We start from the raw sequence: 18,792 nt of genomic DNA on the forward strand, positions 1-18,792 counted from the left end.
TTTGTGTATTAGGAGGAAGGCTTCTGCCTATAAACTCCTCTGTTTGTTTGATGATTAATGTTAAATAGAAAAACTTGTGAGTGCTGGAAATTTGAGCTATTAATGTGGAAAAGAGTGACAGTACTATTGTAAGCAGTGGAGTGGATGAAGCTGAACTTTCAAGCTGTTCAAGGGGTGCCCTTGTTTCTTTAACTTAATAGCAGTGCAGATCATATTTCCACCTGGGTAGACTGTATCATTTTATTGACATCAAGAAGCATGTGTGCTGTAAACACATACCTTTCCACATCCTCCATCTGTGGTCTCTTGTTTCCCTCTCCCTCTGGTGAGCCCCTGTTGTAGGGCACCCACTGCTGGGCTTCCTGGGTTGCGTACTATGGCTTATTTGCTTCTCAGACTAATTGGGTTGCACTTTCTTTTAATTGTGTGGTCTTTTTCTACCCCTTCTATCGTTTCTACCTCCTGTTGCTTGCTGTACTGGGGTTGGGTGAACATAAAGTCTCTTTGCTGACATCAAATATTTAACGCCACCTAGGTGCACAGGGCCAACATGTGCCTGCCTTACAATGACTCAGCAGAAAAAAACAAAAGTACCACTTGTGCATGGGCGAAAGAAGGGTGCTTTCTTTTCCAGCCAATTGCACCCCCACGTAAAGCAACCTTAAGTGTGAGGTTGTATTGTGGCATTCATTTTCTAAACCTGGATGAGGAGTATAGATGTAATGATTTTATTGTTCATACTCTGCCTAAAGAAATTGGAGTAGTATTACATTTTAAGCTCTGCACAATATTGGTGCAGTATTATTTTGGGCTGCAGGGGCATGCTGAGACTATTCAGAATTATTCATCTGTCTCCAGAAGTCTTGGAACTATCTGTGCTTTCAGTTCCCCAACATGACTAGCATTTAGTAGGATCAGGTCAAAATAATGCAGTGATCGAGAGAAGATTATGGAAGTAATTTGTATTAAAGAAGATCTCACCTTGGGAAAACAGATATAGCTAATAGATGACCACATAAGCATACATGAGCCCTGGAGATAGATAGACAAAGACCAGGGGAAAGGGAGAAGTGCATACAGGCCATCAAGAAGAAAGCAGATGCCAGCATAGAAGGTAAGAAAGTACACAGAATGATGAGCTGTAGGGTTTGGATCTTGCAATCTTTATAACAGTGTTCATTACTCGGTGAACATCATGGACTGGCTAGCTCATAAATTTGTGTTGGCATTATTCTAAGAAGAGTCATTACTTCAGGTGCTGTCATTCATCACCCAAGATGGATACCGCATGGTCGAGCCTTGAAGAGGCTCCCAGACTCGGGATCATCTTTTAGGTTTAAATCTTCCTTAACCTGCCATCTTCACTATACCACATTGCAACTCATTGTGTTAATTCCCAGCAGTACCAGAAATTAATTGGATTCAATTCCATATTTGATCTTTGTCGATTTGCACTGCAGAGTTCTCCTGGTCAGACTCAATGCGAGCCTTAGGAGGTGGTCTCCACAGCCCAATCATCCTCCCTCTGATCTGCTGTCCTTCCAACCTCCCCACACCCGCAGATTGGATCGTCTGGGCTGACTTCCTGCAGTGCGTGATCATTGTACTCTGCCGTGCCATCTAAAAATGCAGCCTGCGTTCTCGGGGATCACTGAGTGAGACCAGAGCCTCCCATGATTTACGCTGATGTCTACGCCATTGTAGCGGTAAGCGCTTTTTGACCCGCTGTTGACTTCTTCAGCGCTGCCTCATTTATGCTGTCAGGACCTCTTATTCTCCAAGAGGGTTGCCTTGAATCTTCAAAGTAATCTTGGAGCTGATCAAGCTTGAATTTGCCCTCCCTGACGTTGATGGGATCGGAAGATAGGTGACCTAGCTTCCCCTGCCTGCATCTGACCAGCGCCATCTGTCTCAGCGCGGCGGCTCTACACCGTTCTTGTGTCCCTCAAGGCTTTTGTTTCTTTTTAGGTCGAGCCTAGCGGCAGCACGCATGCACTGCTCGCTCTGCGAGGCATGCTGTAATAGAGTATGCACTGAAAGCCCCACCCACTGTCCACCCATATTTGTTATTGGCTTATGTGATTGTTCTTCGTAAATTCTGGCTTCTGATTCGTAAATAGCCTTTTTAGTCCCGCCTTGTCTGAATTTGTTACCGCCCATAACGACTGGACCTTTTACTTGGCTTGTTACACAGTTTGCATTATAAGTGGGTGAGCACTCTTTTGTTTATTGACACTGATGGGGACAATGGCAGCTGCTTTCTTTGTATTTGCATGCTGAGCACGGCGCCCGCTTTAGGGACACTGCGCTCAGTTTAAACTTTATTTTTAAAACTTTGATGTTTAGCGCGGGGCCCGCTTCAGGGACACCACACTCTGTTTATTTATATATTTTTTTAACTTTAATACTGAGCGCTGCGCCCGTTTCAGAGACACCGCGCCCTGTTTATTTGTATTTTTTTAAACATTAATACTGAGCGCGGCAGCCGCTTCAGGGACACTGCGCTCGATTTCATTTGTTTAAAAAAAAACTTAATAATGAGCGCCGAGCCTGCTTCACGGACACCGCACTCTGCAATACAATAGGTATCGCTTTTGCAAAAGTTTGAACTATTTGTAAAAGTTTGAACTATTGGTATTGTAAATGACAATAACTTTTAATAATATAAAAGGCATTGCCATTTACAATGCAAATAGCTCGAAAACTTGCAATTGCGTGACCTATTGCATTGTAAATGCCTGTTTTCTTTATTGAGCTTCTCCTACATGGCGGAGGCCACTGCGGCCTCCTAGGGCTGCCAAGGGGCCTATGCTGGGAGGAGCGGGCATTCGCCATCACCAGCCCTGCCAAGTACCACGCATCCTGCGTTAGACTAACGCATTTCAGTGTGGTGGTCCGCATCACCGCACTGAAATGCAAAATCACGCACAATAGGGCATAGCTCCTGTCTCGGCTGTCGAGCTGTTAAAGCGCTGATATGAGTAAGCAGGCTTTGGGGCTGGCTGAGCTAATAGATAGCTGGCTGGCTGTAACAATGCATGAATGAAGGAATCGAGATTCCCGCCGCCGCACATCATTAAGTTCTGACTGACATCACCAGGCAGCCGACTCAGGCTTGACACAGTGACAGACTTTTTTTAGTTCCGCTGGATTTGACGTCACGTCCTCCTACTGCAGCCACAGTTAAATGTTTGATGGCTGCCTGGCTAGTTTGCGTGACAGCGCTGCTCGCAAGACGCACCGCCCCGCTGCAGTAAATTAAAATCAATGATGACCCAACCCTCACAGACCGCAGGGGGCTGCTGCAGCCCACTGCGCAGCTCCGCTCTGAGCTGCACCTGCTGCTGAGCCTGAGTGAGTCGGGAGGGTGGGGGGTCGTTTGCCATTGCCAAGGCAGTTGAGTGAGAAGTTGTGGACGGACTCTGAGGAGACAGGCGGTCGGCCCATAAACCGAAATTCCGTGCTCTTCTCGCAAGTAAGTGTGTGAACAGCTGAGTGTCAAATTTTTTTTTTAGCGCTTGAAGAGTAAATGGAGTGTCCTCTGAACGTTCTTGCATCTTGACAGTTTATGGATGCAAGAAACTATGTATTGAAGTTTCCGGAGTGCCTTTTTAACTGTCTGCACTGAGAGAGAGAGCGGTTGTTATTTGTTTAAATTATATTGTCGAATGGGGTCAGTCTACTGCTCCATGTGTGCCGCTGCCTGTTTCCCAGTTGCTGCACTCTTTAACTGCTTATACTTCACACTGGTTTCCGTCTTCTAGCTGGAGCTTTAGGTGCTACTTGTTAAAATAAAATAACATTAGTAATAAAAATGCAAATCCAGCCTTTTTCTGTGTAAGGGCTGTTAGAGTAAATTTTGGAAAGTTGTGCCAACTCACCTGCTGCCTTCCATGCCGGTAGCTCTGTGCAACGATTCTCTCAAAAGGCAAAGGCCAGCTGACAAGGCTTGTAGTCACAGTCTCAACTCAGTACGGCTGCAGGAGCACGACTGCCTGCGCCATCCCTCTGAAGAGCTTTGGTCAGAGTGGTGAACCTGCTATCATTGCAAATGACGTCTGCAAAGTGAGTCCGGCACTGCATGCAGCACTGAACAAGCAAGATTCAAGCACGTGACAGCATGAAGTCTACTACTGTTGCAGCTTAGGGGCATTACAGCTGAGGTCCGTGCTTTTCATGTTGGGGCCTCACATCCTTCTGTTGTGGGTCGGGTCCCACGTGGGACAGAGAGGCCCTGGAGTACACACTGATGCTCGGCATCCCGACTTGACTGATTGATTGCTGGCAGCAAGGAGGATCCAGGGGGCCCAGTGTGGGTGAAGGTTGCTATTGCATCCATGTTTTAGTAGTTTAGCTAACTTGCAATGGCTTCTATTAATAAATAACATTAATGCTTCAATCATTCTGAGCTGCCTGCGCCTCCTTGCCTGTAGTGTACTGAGTCTGAGAACTGTGCAGCCATGCAGCCTGACTCTGCTCTGCTCAGTTTTCAGCTTCCTGGCTTTAGCGCACTTTAGTTCAGTGACTTCTTTGTTTCTTGTTGCTCAAATGGGTGTAATTTCCGATATTATTTATATGTTTACCTCGTCTAAATTGCTTGATGTTATCGTGAAAAAGTGTCACTCCTAGTCGTAAAAATTTCACTCATAATTACACTGAAATTATGAAAATGTCACACATAGTAATCTGAAACCTTGGCAGCTACGCATCACCTCTAGAGCGGGAGCGCGTGCCGGCAGTTGTTGGCGTCCTGTTGCTGATTCTGCTGCATTCTGAGCCGTGGTTATGGATGAAACCTCCTGCCTCAAGTCGCTGCTGCTGGCCGCCGGCCACTACAAGGCCCTCAAGTCAGAGCAAAACGCTCTACAGCTCCAGCGTCAGCTTGAGGTCATCGCCGGTCTGAAACTGACCCAGCATTTTGCTTCGGGCCATGTGCTACCCAGCAAGTGCCTTACCTGCCTGGTGGAGATGATCGAGGACACGCACTGCGGCCCGCCGGTGGCCCTCCGCACCCTGGGGTTCCTCTCAACTCTGGCACCAGTTGGAGAGGCCCACAAAGCGCTGCATTCTGCACACGGCCTGGGTGGCGCGCTGGCAGCTACTGTGCACCGCTACAGTGGAGGAGGAAACCGGCGGGAGAACCTCTTCTGCTGCCCTGTGTTCAACAGCTGCAGCTACTGACCTACGGAGAAGGAGGCCCACACGGGGCTGTCGCCGACACTGATGAGCTGCTGGGTTTCCTGGCGGCACATGTGCAGGCCCCCGAGGATGAGCTGACCATTCCCTGTCTAGGGTTGCTGGCCAACCTGTGTCTCGGCAACCCGGCGCTACAGGCGCACGTCAAGTCACTGCCCAAGGTGTGGGGCTTGTAGTGGGCACTCATTGCCTTTCTGGCGCACAGCAGCCTCCTCGTGGTGGTGTTCGCTCTGTCCTTGCTGGCCAGCCTAACCCTGGATGAGACAGTGGGCGGGAAGCTCTTCCACGCACGCAACATTCACCAGACCTTCCAACCCATCTTTAATATTGTGATGAATGGTGGAGGCATACTAACCCGCCTGTACTCTGTGGACCTGCTGGTTGACCTGTTGCAAAGCCCGCGCATTGCAGACTACCTGACCCGCTGCGAGCACTTTGCCGCTGCCCGCGTCCCACGCAGGGGGACATCAGCAGGGCAGCTCTCTAGTGGCCACCCGTCGGAGCCCCCCCCCCGTTCCTGCTCCCTCGAGAGGCCGTGCCTTGGGGAGGGGAGGCCCCAACGGGCATTGCTGGGGGAGGCTGGGCCGGGTTGGGCGGGGCCAGGCCCTATTTAAGCCCCCCGCCCCCGCAGATCGCCCTCTGCTTCCTGTTGCACTCCTGGCCGCGCGAGATCGTGGTCTCCTTTGTGGCGGCGTCGCGTTTGATTGTGGTCGGCGGAGTTGGTGCCACGGGGCGCGGTGCGGAACGGGATCCCGAGGTGAGGTGTCTGGGGCCGGGGGAGCGTGTGGTCGCTGCCGGTGGTTGGCGCGGGGAGGCGTGTGTGCTTTGCCGGCCTTTCCCCCGCGCTAGGTGCCGGTGGTTGTGTGCGCTCCCTGGGCAGCGGTGTCTGGCGCCTCCCTCGGGTATGCAGGGGTTTCCGTGAGTCCGGAGTTTGGTGGGCACATCGCCCGGTTCGAGCGTGGTGCTGTGCTCGGTGGAGGCTCCATCTGGTGGCTGGCTGGCCCGCCTTTCGTCAGTGTGCGTTGTGCGGAGATTGTCGACGAGGGTACAGCATTTACCCGCGCTTGATTTCCCGCTAATGTAGTGGACTGTGCATGCACCACGCGCGCGCTCTTGTCGCCTCCTCCAGTTGAGCTCAAGGAGAGCTTAAAAAGGGAAAGGGGAAAAATCCAGGAACAAACAGTTTGTGCGCTTGTTTCCTCACTGCAGGGTGTGCGTGGATACCCTCATTTCAGTTTCTGCACGGGCAATTTTCCCCCGGGCCCTACTTGAGGTAGTGTCGCATGCATGGTTGTGCGGCAGCGGTGGCGTCGTGAACACGTTTGATCGCATATTTTTAGGGGATGTTTTCTTCCCTGTTGTTGACTGCAGGGGTGGTCGTCGGGTCGGTGCAGAGCGACTTTGTATGACCCGCGAGCGAATTGTTTGTCTGCGTGTTTTAGTTTTGAACACCCGGCTTTGATGAGCAGCTGGGCGTCGTTTCCGGAGAGGGGCTTGCGCCTTTTTGTATGGATCGACAGAGGATCTGGAGCACCCGGTGATAGTGTAGATGCTGTGGAATGCTCTGTGAGATGAACGCCCGGTGCCTAGTGTAGACATGGCAGGGTGTGTTGGATACAGGCAGGGTCGCGGGAATTGTGGAGCATGGGAGGACTGGACTATGCGACAGGGCTAACTAGATAGCTGTTTTTTCCACGTGCTGGGTTTTCGCATCGATTTCGTTTGAACCGTTGCTGTGCACATGTTAATCATTGTCTCATTCTAGCGCAGCGAGGCCATAGTTTTCTCCCCAAGAGGCCTTCGAGGTATGGTTTTGATTTCGCACATTGTAGAGCCCTGTTCCCGATGTCTCTTGGAGCATTCGTGCTTTTGGGCTTGTGTTTGTGAATTCGGCGGAGGTGCTTCCGGGGTGCGCCTCATGCCAGCAAAGGGCCGGCGGCTGCGCCTAGAAGCCTTGAGCGGACCTGCGTGGGAGCTATGCGTGACGGGATGCAGCTGCGCCGGGCACTTTCTAGTAACTGCGGGCTCCTCCCCATCAGAGCCGCGCTTGCCTCGGAAATGAGGAAATGACTTGGGGTCCATGTGGCAGTGGAGTTCGACGGGACAGGGTTGCAGGTCAATAGGTCGCACCCGGGCGGGTGTCATCTGGCTCAAGGGTGGGAAACGTGGAGTGATGTTTTATCTTCCCACTTAAGGTAATTTGCAGCCTCGCGCGTTCACCGTGATTTATGCTGTCCTGCACTGTTCGAAAATGGGATGGCATTTTGGCAAAGCAAAGACGGGCTGCTTGGAAAGTACATACATGGCGTGCACAAGGGAGGATGAGCTGAAAAGGGTACGATTGTAGAAAGGTTTCCAGAAGTCGAATGTGAATGGTGGTTATGGCCGTGGAATGAGCACTGCGTCTAAAAGATATCGGATGGCCTTTGTTTGCGAGCGGTCTCATCTGGCTGCGGGAACAGCGATAGTCACGTGGGTCCCTGGTCTAAGTTCAGGTCAGTCACTCAAATAAGGAGAGCGGGACATTTGCGCCTAGGGGTAAGAGGCCATCTTGGACAAGTAGCGCATACCTGAGCGTACGTGCGTACATAGCGTTAATTCTGTGTTTGTTAGCTGTTAGCCGTGTTTATAGTGGAGGTTTTGTTTTTGACTTCGGTGTAGTTAGTGCAGAGGGTTAATATGCCCGCCGCAAATAACGTGTGCCAAGTAGACTGCAGAGTGCGTATGATGTAAATAGGGCAGCAGGTTACTGTGTTCAAAAGAGGCATCCTTTTGTTACTTGCAATGTATATCTGAAAGCCCTAATAGTAAACAGTGACCTACGAACGCTCATCCTAGAGCTGCATACACACCGCTAAGCATACATTATTAGAACATTGATTTATGTTGCAAAGAGGGATAATTGGGGTAGAAATCGCCTGAGCTAGCGCTTCTCCATACCAAGCAGCCTTAAACTATACTGCCTGCCAGTAGGGATGACATGAGTCTCCTACACTTGGCTCAGGTAACATTTCCTGTACACAGATTCACATGCATATGATTGATTGGCCCGGCGGTTTTTGTGTGAGATGCAAAGTTCTCGGACACCCTACACTGGTAGGAGTGGCGCTATATAACTAATTCAATGCATCTGGGAGTGTGGTTATGGAAACTTGGTCAACTGTTAAAGGGGGCTAGTGAGAAGCCGGGGGGGGAGGCGGCATGGGGGGGGCGCCAACAACATTCTTGCACGAGGCGCCACCATCGCCAAGGCCGGCATTGCCGTTTACCGCGAGAGTGCGTGAGTTCTACAACACTGTTATGGGCGTGCCGAATTACATTAAACATAACCGGCATAGCGCAGGATACAAACCAAATTATTTCCGGCAACTAATTATAATTTTCTAGGGATACCCTGGCCTTGTTCATACTCTCTACAGCACTTTGCTCTCATATCACCAGGTGTTATACCTTACCTACCTTTCGTGCGAAAGTGACCTTGGTGACTTTGCATATTATGAAACCGTGTTTTCATGGAGGAGGAACAGTCTAAGACATATATAATGACATCGTGGCGACTATAGGGGGCCCTAGACTTACATAGACCATGGTGACGGTAATATATGATAAGTGGTGGGTCATAAGCTCCCGAGCATCTTTAAATGAAAGCAAACTAGATCTTCAATGAGAAGGAATTGGTCATCAAAGTGCAACAATATCCGAGGGTGGCAGCAGGTGTTATGTATCACTACAAGTCAATAGGAATAAAAACCCACATTGCTTATGCCCCTATGCAGTGTCTTATGCAGACTCCGGCGCCGCCGGCAATACAGCAGCTGTCCGTATGTATACATGTAGGGCTTCTTTGTGTTGTCAGTTAAATTAAATTTTGAGGGGCAGTCGTACCTACGCTGCACGGTCACAAAAGTCGTGAGGCCGCTTCATTCAGCCATGTCTCTGGAACCATGCTATGCTGTGGCTCATTTTGTATATCCTTGGGCCGGCAACACATTCCTTAATCTCCAGCATGCTTTGCTGATTAATTGATTATATGGATGAAGTCGCATGTTTTAGCTCAAACTGAGCGACAGTTACTAATCGCAATGACATGGGTTCACACGCACTGGAAGGCCCCATTAATTTATTCCCTGGTATCTTTGTCCCAAAATCCAGCATTTATTAGGGTTATCCGGTACAAGGGGGGAATCTCATTGGCATTAGTTCAATGCCTGTAGGTACGAAGGGACGACGTTATGGGTCCCACGTGGTGCATCAGGATAAGGGAGTATATATAGATATATGTTATCTTATGTCAAGGTTCAGCCCAAAAACCCAGTCTCGACCATAATGCATTGGTCAGCTTGTGGGAAAGGTGTAACACAGAACTCGATCTACCAATGTTATTATTGTGAGTTCAACGCTTGAGTCAAGAGATGCTGCTGTCTTTCATCTTTGCCTTGCTATTCGAAAACAGCTGGGGTAAGGTTTCTTTCAAATCAGTCATAGTGGCAGCTTAGTCTATACAGAAAAGTCTGCAGCCTGAGCTGTTTTGGACAAGTTGTAGGCTTGGGTTTGTGTGTCATACATAACATCTTGAAGGTATTTATTATTGTGAGTTCCACGCTTAAGTCAAGAGATGCGGCTGCCTTTCATCTTTAGCCTTGCTATTCGGAAGCAGCTGGGGTAATGTTTTCTGCAACTCAGTCATAGTGGCAGCTTAGTCTATACAGGAAAGGCAGCTGCCTGAGCTGTTTTGAGAACATGCGGAAGGCCTGGGTTTGTGTGTCATACTTAACATCTTGGAGGTTATTCTCCCTGTTCACAGGGAGGCCAGGGAAAGCACAGAGTGACAGGGTTTACCGAGACTTTGCCTGGCTTGCCTTTTCTGCGACCTTGTGAGGTCTGTTTATGTATCGTATGAAGGTGACAGGGGCTGTCACTGTTGTTTGACAGGCAACAGGGCCAGATGACATTTAAGTGCATTGTGTGCTGGAAACTAAGGAATGGGACCAATTTGGTAAGCACATGGAGCACGGGAGCGTTTCTAGCGCTAAAAGAAAGTTGAGACAACCCAGTTAAGTTTCAGTGCACGGCCACATTTGGTGGGGCAATTCCATGTGTAAAGCATTAAACCAGTCAGCCCTGGGGAATTAGGCAGGCGTACGATTAGTTGAGATTTTGTCCAAACTGAGGGAGAGCATATCGACCATAATTCACAGTGGAACCAGGGACAGCGTTACAAAGCAATGCTGTAGATTTCCTGTAGAATGCCGTATGGCTAAGCTTCTGGGATAAGGCCCTGACCTTTCACCCCTCGAGGGACCATCACCAATTGCGAGCAAACAGGCGAGGAGCACACTAATCCCCCAGTAAGTGTAACTGCGATGCAAGAAGTTTGGTAAACACAGCGTTAGAGCACAAATAATGACAAGGGTTATAGACCAGTTGGCATTCCCGATATCCTGCCAGGGGATAGGGTTCACTGCCGGTTCCATCAGACTTGTCTGCCGGCTATCCTTCCAGGGCCTAAAACCAGTGACTGGAAGGGGCATCTTTTTCGACCTGTGTTGAACTGGGAAAGGAAGCCAGGCGGGCTTGATAACCCTTACTTCTACCTGCGTTGGCACATCTTGTCACGAGTGATTGTCATAGGTATTGCACTTCAGCCAGGCTAGGTTAACACCCATCCACCCCAAGCTAAGTGTCCAAGGTGATATTGGGCCGCATATACACAACCCAGTATCAGGCCCCTGGGGGTCGTCAACGTCGTGAATTACTAAATTCTACTGCACTGGAGGTGTGACTGGGTTCTACACTAGCAGAAGTTAGGGAGTGCAAGCCTCCGCCTAGGGGGGTGGCTGGCTGAATTTGATGAACTAGTTCACACGTTTCACAGCACACGTTTCACAGCACTACACGGGGGAGAGTGTCCACTACCTGTGCATACTTCAACCAGACACCCCAGAATGGCATGCCCTCATCTACATGGTCATTATTGAGAGACCAGAGAGCGACCATACCTCTTGGACTTTGCACTTAAACTTTCTAAGAATGGAAAGGGCTCAACACCTTCTGAAATGAGCATGACCAGAGATGTGTTGCCTTCCAACGACATTTGACAGGTTAAATTTGCAAAGCTAGCGGAAGAGCCAGATGTATTGTCATCAATTAAGGCAGACGTGACCCAGGTATTGGCAAGATAGAGACACTGCCAACTATGAAGATGTGAACGGAATCATAACTGGGACTCACAACAAATTATTTGATAAAATAAGAGGTTTCTTTTTCAAGCCACTATGTCGGTGACACGAATTACCATAACGCAGCAACACTGGTATAACAAGGTCTGTAGGCAAACCATTAACTCCTTGCTGCAGCAATAAAGTTTAAATCTAGCCCATATTCAACCAGCAACGAAACTTTATACGCTGTCACAGTGGAGAGCAAGGAAAGATTGGGATGAACAGCGGGACTAGTTTAAGACCCTATCATCCAATTTAATGCAACTTAATTTGCAAGTAGAACGGCCAAAACAAGGAGCTGTTGCTAAGATACGGGTCGGTTTGCATTAAGCAATAGGATGATACAATGTGAAAGGAAGCAAAAGTAGGGGGTTATTGGCTGAAAAGGTAAACGTGGCAGAGTTAGCAGTTTCATCGAATTTCAGGTATTTGTACTGGCATGCGGTAGGAAGGTGAGATTGTCTCTATGACACATTTGCCAACAATGCTGTCACCAGCTAAGGTTGTGGCATTAACCATCCAGAGACAGTGACATGATGCAGCCAGGGACAGTGAGCATATGTTCCCGTGTGCTGGGTGAGAGTACAAAGACAGCGGCTGTTGTCCCCCACACTATCTGATGCTCACGGCTTTCAAGGGCCCGCCCCCCTCATGAGATACCCGTGATGTCAGCTTGTGTTTATATACGTAGGGGAGGTGGTTACTCTCCCGTTACCTTCACCTTGCTTTATTGTGCTGCAGCTGTTTGGAAACACACTTTTAAGCCAGAAAGGCCCCTCATTTCAATTTGCAATTGAAAATCATAATCTGATTGCAGGTCCATAAGCGCCTATTTCACCATGCCTTGGTACCAATGCCATATTTACAAGCCTGGGAAACAGATGTAGGTGTTGCCCTTCTCGCTCAGCCTTTCCTTGGAGCCAGGGAGTTGGGAAACGTTCACAAATTTTGGTCCTCGAGCTGAGAGATACGTATTCTTCAGCAGCTCAGTCAGTCATAGTAGCTTCATCCGGAGCCATGATAAACGGCGTCCATATAGCAGTTACGGTAAATGTTTTGCCCTGTCGAGACATCATGCAAACCTCGAAGCAGCAGCAATTTGGGAACCATGACACTCAATACATCACTTGGGGCATGGGGTTTCATCAGACATGCATTGCTCCAAGAGAAGGTGGAGGGGTTCTATGAGCCTGATGGGGTACACCTGTCCAGGGTAGGGATGGACAGGTTCTTGCTGGACGTGCAAGAGGCGCTCGCAGGGGCAGGGCATCAGTAGCAGCAATGGAGGGAAGGGGGGGCTCTGGCATCGACGGGAGCCTCCCCAGAGCTGTGGCGGAGTTACAGGGCGATCTGGAGGCAGAAGGGTACAGTAAGGGTACCTCTGCGACAGGCGGTACAGTAAGGGTACCCCTGTCCGGCACAGTAAGGGTGCCCGAGCCAAGGTCCGGGAGCCGAAGGAGGTTCTGGGAAGACCGCGACGGCGCCCCGTTAGTCCTTCGGGCGGTTGGGGGGCCTAACCAACCGGGGGTGTGCCATAACACGCTCCGCCCCTGTTAAAAGGGGCGGGAGTATTAGACAGATCACGTGATACAAAGGAGGATCTGAAAAGAATGTGCCGCACTTTCGGGCATCGACCCACCGTGCGTGCTGGCTCGCAAGGCGGGCGGAGCAGCGAGGGGCTGCTTGCCCTGGATCGCCCGTAAGATAACCCACTCTATCGTCATACTTATGTTGTATGAAATAAACCTGCAGCAGTTCTTCACCCATAACTAATGTGTCAGTGTAATCATTGGGTGATGTCTGTGCATACGTGTTGAGTGGAGCGGATGACGGTGTGGTCACTATCACTCTTGCCTTGTCCAGGTACTGGGCTTGATGCACGGCAAGGAGCCTGAGTCAGCAGCCAAGGTATTGGAACTGCTTTTGGGTTTCTGTGCAGTGCCTCGGCTGCGTCGCCTGCTGCGGCAGACTCTGCTGGACCAACCTGGGGTGACCGGATCGTGGCTGGGAGCCAAAAGCAAGGCCCTGGAGCCGGCAGTGACTCTGCTGCACTGAGCCTGACAGTCCCTGGATGCTGACTGTTCACTGCTGTCGCTGGAACTGCTGCAAACTGTGTTGGTGGATATGGTAGAGACAGGGAGCGGTGCCACTGCAAAGCGCTTCATGCAACTCTTGCTGCCCATCATGGTAGAGCAACTGCAGCCACGGGAGGAGGAAGACACAGAACATCCCAGCACACTGCGTGCTTTTAGTAATCTATTTATTTATGTTAACAAACCAAGCGATGCTGGGATTACATAACGATGTGGATTGTTTTTTTTTTGTCACAAGTATTCTCGCACGACTGCATCTGCCTGCCGTCCCCTTTGAAATGTACAAAGGCAACAATAAATAGCAGGCTTTCGGTTTACTAATCGTTTAATACTCGAGGTGTCTGCATTTCACATCGTTGCTCCAAATGCATCAGCTTTGTTTAGGGGTGGGTTATCTCCGTTTCACTCAGTCACCCTCCCACCATGCACCCACCCTTAACTCCTTCCTCTCTGTTGTTTCCCTGAGCACAGCACAAGCACATTCACTTAAAACATACATCTCCTCACATCCGGAGTCTCTCTTTTGGAGCCCCTCTCCTCCAGCTCTCACAATATACCCACGCCACATATAGCTTATCTCCCTAATCGGGCCATAAATCTTCACAGGCTGCCCATTTGCTTTGCTCTCATGTCCTCTCTCCCATTGTCCGTGTGTCACAAATGTTTATTTAAAATGCAGAGAGTAAGTTTTTATTTTTTATTTACCCGGGAGGATTCCTAGGGTCCTTTTCATTTAAACCGACCCTCTCCATTTACCTTTTAAACTTAACTCTTTCCTCCCCCTCCCCCATCACTCTTCGACTGCCCCCAGCCAATGAAAACAAGCATTTACAATGCAATTGGTCTCGCATTTGCGAGAATTTGAGGCATTGGCATTGTAAATGGCAATGACTTTTATTTACGTGTTGGTTTTGAACACATAAAGGCATTGTCATTTACAATGCCAATATCTTAAACACGCGCAAATGCAAGACCTATTGCATTGCAAATGCTTGTTTTATGTGCAGAGTACCCCCCCCCCTCACCCCCCCCCACTGCGGAGTGTCTGCTGTTGTAGACTTACCATTAACTTGTAGTTTGTGAATAGCAAAAGAATAGTAAACTTACACAAAATTGTACATTTACGTTTGTGAATCATACCCAGTGTCTCAAAGTGCTCAGAGTGGCTACTTTTTTTTGTTTGTATCACAGAAATGGGGTCTGTTTTCTTTTTTTGCAACAGTAGGGGGTCTGGTGTCAGCTGAACTCGAAAGAGTTTATAAGTGACCTGTGTAGATAGCACCATCATTTAATCAGTAATCTTTTGGACAGCAGCAGTTGCAGTGTAAAATTTCTATTTATGAATTTTCCGTCCATTTTTTAGGGGATATCACTAAAATTCACACCTTGCAATGTTTTTGTTTGTTTGTTCGGAAAGGTGGGCTGTGACGTGACACTGAGTTGCTTCGCGGCCTGAGTCAATCAATCAGTACTTGCGCACGATAATATCCCAGAGGGGTATCCAGGTGCTGCGTGAGGTGGAGCTACTCGAACAGACAGATTTTGAGTCTACTCCTGAATTCGGCTAGGGAGGTAGAGGTTCGAAGGTGGAAGGGGAGGCCATTCCAGGCTTTTGCTGCGAGGTGGGAGGAGCGTCCTCCAGCTCAGGTACAATGGATGCAGGAGACAGTGGCGAGGGCCAGAGAGGCAGATCGCAGGTGTCTGATGGACTGGTGGAAGGGCAGGCGGTTGTTCGTGTATTCAGGTCCCGTGTAGTGGAGGGCTTTATAGGCGTGCATGAGCAGCTTCAAGTGGCATCTCATCTTGTCGGGGAGCCAGTGCAGGCTACGGAGGTGGGGGTGTTGTGGGATCATCTGGGCAGGTCCAGGATGATTCATGTCACAGGAGATTCCCATTTTATGTTTCTGATTATTTAAAAATATATTAATAAATGTAATGCATTTTAGTATTCAGTGGATTATTTAATTGTCACATTCTCTGGTCAATCTTTTCAACAATGAAATAACCATTATTAAGAGAACTGTGTGAGTTTTATATTAATATTTGACAATAAACACTGCAATTTCTGTATGGAATGCATTTTTTACACGATAACTAATAGAGCCTTCATTTGCTCGAAGTGGGCACTGTCTGCCAGTAAAGTACCTTCCAAGCTTTGAAAATTGTATCTTCACTTAATATGCATAAGTGTCTGCATTATTGCAGTCAATGGAGTATGAAAGGGTGTTGGGTGCTACAGGCAAAATAACGTACATTAAGAGCAAGTATTTCTAGATGAAATAAATTACACACCACCTAATCTTTTACTGAAGAAACAGACCCTGGACCCAAAGGACCCAGATAATTACAGGACAATTTCGTGGCTTCCGCTCCCTGCTAAGCCATATAAAAAGCCATGAATATCCAACTCAGTGCATTCCTCCAATCTAACAAGATACTCTACCCGTCTCAATACGGGTTTAGACCAGATCCTAGCAATGAGATGGCCCTAATCAAATCCACAGAAGAAACCAGGGAGGCCCTGGACACGGGAGGCAATGCAATACTAATCCTGCTGGATCTGTCCACGGCCTTTGACACGGTCCATCATGAAGTGTTGATAGACCGGTTGTCAGATGCAGGGATAAAAGGACTAGCCTGGAAACTTCTGCAGTCATTTCTCGCTGACAGAACGCAAACTGTGGATCTGGACAGTAACAGGTCATAGCCATTTTCCCTCCCATGTGGTGTGCCACAGGGCTCGTCCCTCAGCCCGATGCTTTTTAATGTTTATGTGGCACCCCTGGCAGGAGTGATAAGATCTTTTGGTTTCGAACTCAGCTCCTCTGCTAACGACACTCAAATAGTGTTGTCACTGAGAGAGGGGGCTGAAAAGGAAACAGGGGCACGTTTCCATAATTGCATGGTTGCCATCTCTGGATGGATGTGCTCTGACTGTTTAAAATTAAACTCCAGCAAAACTGAGGTCATAAAGTTTGGGAACAATCCACACGTGTGGACACCCGACTGGCGGCCTGAAGGTTTGGGAACCTGTCCTACACCCTCTAAGAAAGCTAAGAATCTAGGGGTGATGGTGGATAATAAGCTTGTTCTGGGTGACCAAATAGGTATGGTGATCTCGCCTGTTTTTTGGCACTCAGAATTATAAGGAAAAGTTTTTTTTTTCTCATTGAAAATAGTCTCAAGACAGTGGTCACGGCCCTCATAATGTCGCACCTCAACCACTGCAATGGCCTATATTTGAATGCCTAAAAACAACACATCAACAGGCTTCAAATTGCACAGAATGCAGCAGCCAGACTGCTGTCAGGGACTCCAAAATCTGTTTCCGTAAAGGATGAACTTAAACAACTCAACTGGCTCCCGGTCAGACAAAGAGTACGCTTTAAGGCACTTTGCACTGTTTTTAAGGCCCTCACTGGAGTAGGACCCGATTTCTTGAGGCAAAAATTCCAGAGGTATGTCCCAAGAAGAACGTTCAACTCAGCAGGAGCAAAACAAGTTCTTGTCCCTTCATTAAAAAAAGTCTTGGGGAGGAAGGAACTTTATCACCTGTGCGTCAAAGTCTTGGAACGACCTCCCTTTCTACTTGAGGAATGCCACAGACCTCCTCTCTTTTAGGAAGTGGTTGAAAACATGGCTTTTTACTCAGTAGCATACTCCATCACGCTCTCCTGCAGGTAGTGCTTAGCGCCAGGACACCCCAGGGTAACCGTGCGCTCTAAAAGTGCGATTAACATAACATAAGATAATCTTGTCTCCAAAACATGGGTATGGGCAAAGACTCATCAGTCCTGTGTTTCGAACAGGGAGGTGGCTAAGAAAGTGTGCACATTATGTATGTTTATATGCAGCAGTCACTCCCGTCCATTTCCCCCAGAAAATATGTGTCAGTGCAAAATACGTTACTTCCTCATGGAGTCCTCCTGGTCCCAGTTCTAACAAATCAGGTTTTTCACTGGCAACGCTTGCACCACCATTGAAATGCATGTTTGTGCATGTATTGCTTATTATTTTCAACAATTACTTCATTGCTGATGACAATACAGCTGAACCAAAATGATCCTGTATAGAATCAGCCAAATCAAGGCAATAATGCTTAATGAAATTATGCCACAAGGATCATGTAGCTGCTCTACATATCTCCTCTAAAGGAACAACCGCTGTCTGTGCCCAAGAGGTTGTGATCACCCTGAATGAGTGACCTTGATTGGAACCTGGAAGAGAGGCCCCATCAGTAGAATACTCCCGTATTACAGCCTGCAGAGTCCATCTGCTCAATGTAGCTTTGGACACTCCCCTAGCCTCAGCTACATAACCATGAGCCTCAAACAAGGAATTAAAATCTCAAAAGGGATTTGTACGATCAAAATAAATCAACAGCGCTCTTTTGACATCCAGAGAAAAGGGAATACGTGAAGCAGATTCATCCTGTATAACTGGCAAAACTACTTCTTGTGACAAATGAAAGGAGATGAGGCTATAAGACTAATGTGAGATCCAACCACAGAACCACTTATCGGAAAAAATATTGAGATAAGGACGTAAAATAGTTAAGGCTCCTAACTCACCCAATCTCTGTGCAGATGTAATAGCTACCAGAAAAAGGGTTTCAGCCGAAGAACAAGCGAGATTTGCTTGTTTCCAAAGGCTCAACTACAGGTTTCTGTAAACTTTAAGCACAATAGAAAAGTCCCATGCTGGTAAAGAGGAGCGAACAGTTGACTTCTGTAATCGAAGGCTGTTAATAAGCAGTGTTACTAAAGGAGATATCTGTAACATATCCCCAGAGAGCTAACGAAAAGCCTTAATTGCTGCCCACTGGGAATTTAAAATGGATGGTGCACGACCCTTCTGGAAACCATCCCAAAGGAAATCTAGAATATGAAAGGGATAACAATTAACTGGAGATTTAGATTTCTCAGCAAACCACTTAGAAAATATTCCCCAATGCTTTAAATATCAAACTTTTCTGTAAGACGCTCAAAAGCAAGGGAATAGAAAAAACGCATAAAGCAGCCCATGGGCTATGTGACTGACGGTGCATCTATCACCAATGGTTGAGTCACCTGTTCCTCTGTGCAGAACTGCGGACACATTGCACTGGAGTAATGCATTAGAGAAGGAATCTTATAGGCCTCTTGCTTTGTTAAACACTGACTACAAAGTCTTGGCGAAAATCCTGGCAGAGGGAGTGGCCTCTTTGGTCCCACAACTTGTCCCACAACTTGTACACCCATATCAGAATGGTTTTGTGCCAGCCAGAATCTCCTCTCTGAAAC

At 48.2% G+C, this 18,792-nt stretch overlaps 1 protein-coding gene and 1 pseudogene across 3 annotated transcripts in view; one reads left to right on the forward strand and one right to left on the reverse strand.

The window, feature by feature from the left end:
* Positions 1–18,792, reverse strand: part of BLVRA (biliverdin reductase A) — a 285,794-nt gene that overhangs the window by 230,730 nt on the left and 36,272 nt on the right. The window lies entirely within an intron of this gene.
* On the forward strand, positions 4,786–13,718 carry LOC146823143 (protein CIP2A homolog L pseudogene; annotated as a pseudogene).

The sequence above is a fragment of the Triturus cristatus genome, chromosome 5_2 (assembly GCF_964204655.1).
Source record: "Triturus cristatus chromosome 5_2, aTriCri1.1, whole genome shotgun sequence".
Classification (NCBI taxonomy): Eukaryota; Metazoa; Chordata; class Amphibia; order Caudata; family Salamandridae; genus Triturus; species Triturus cristatus.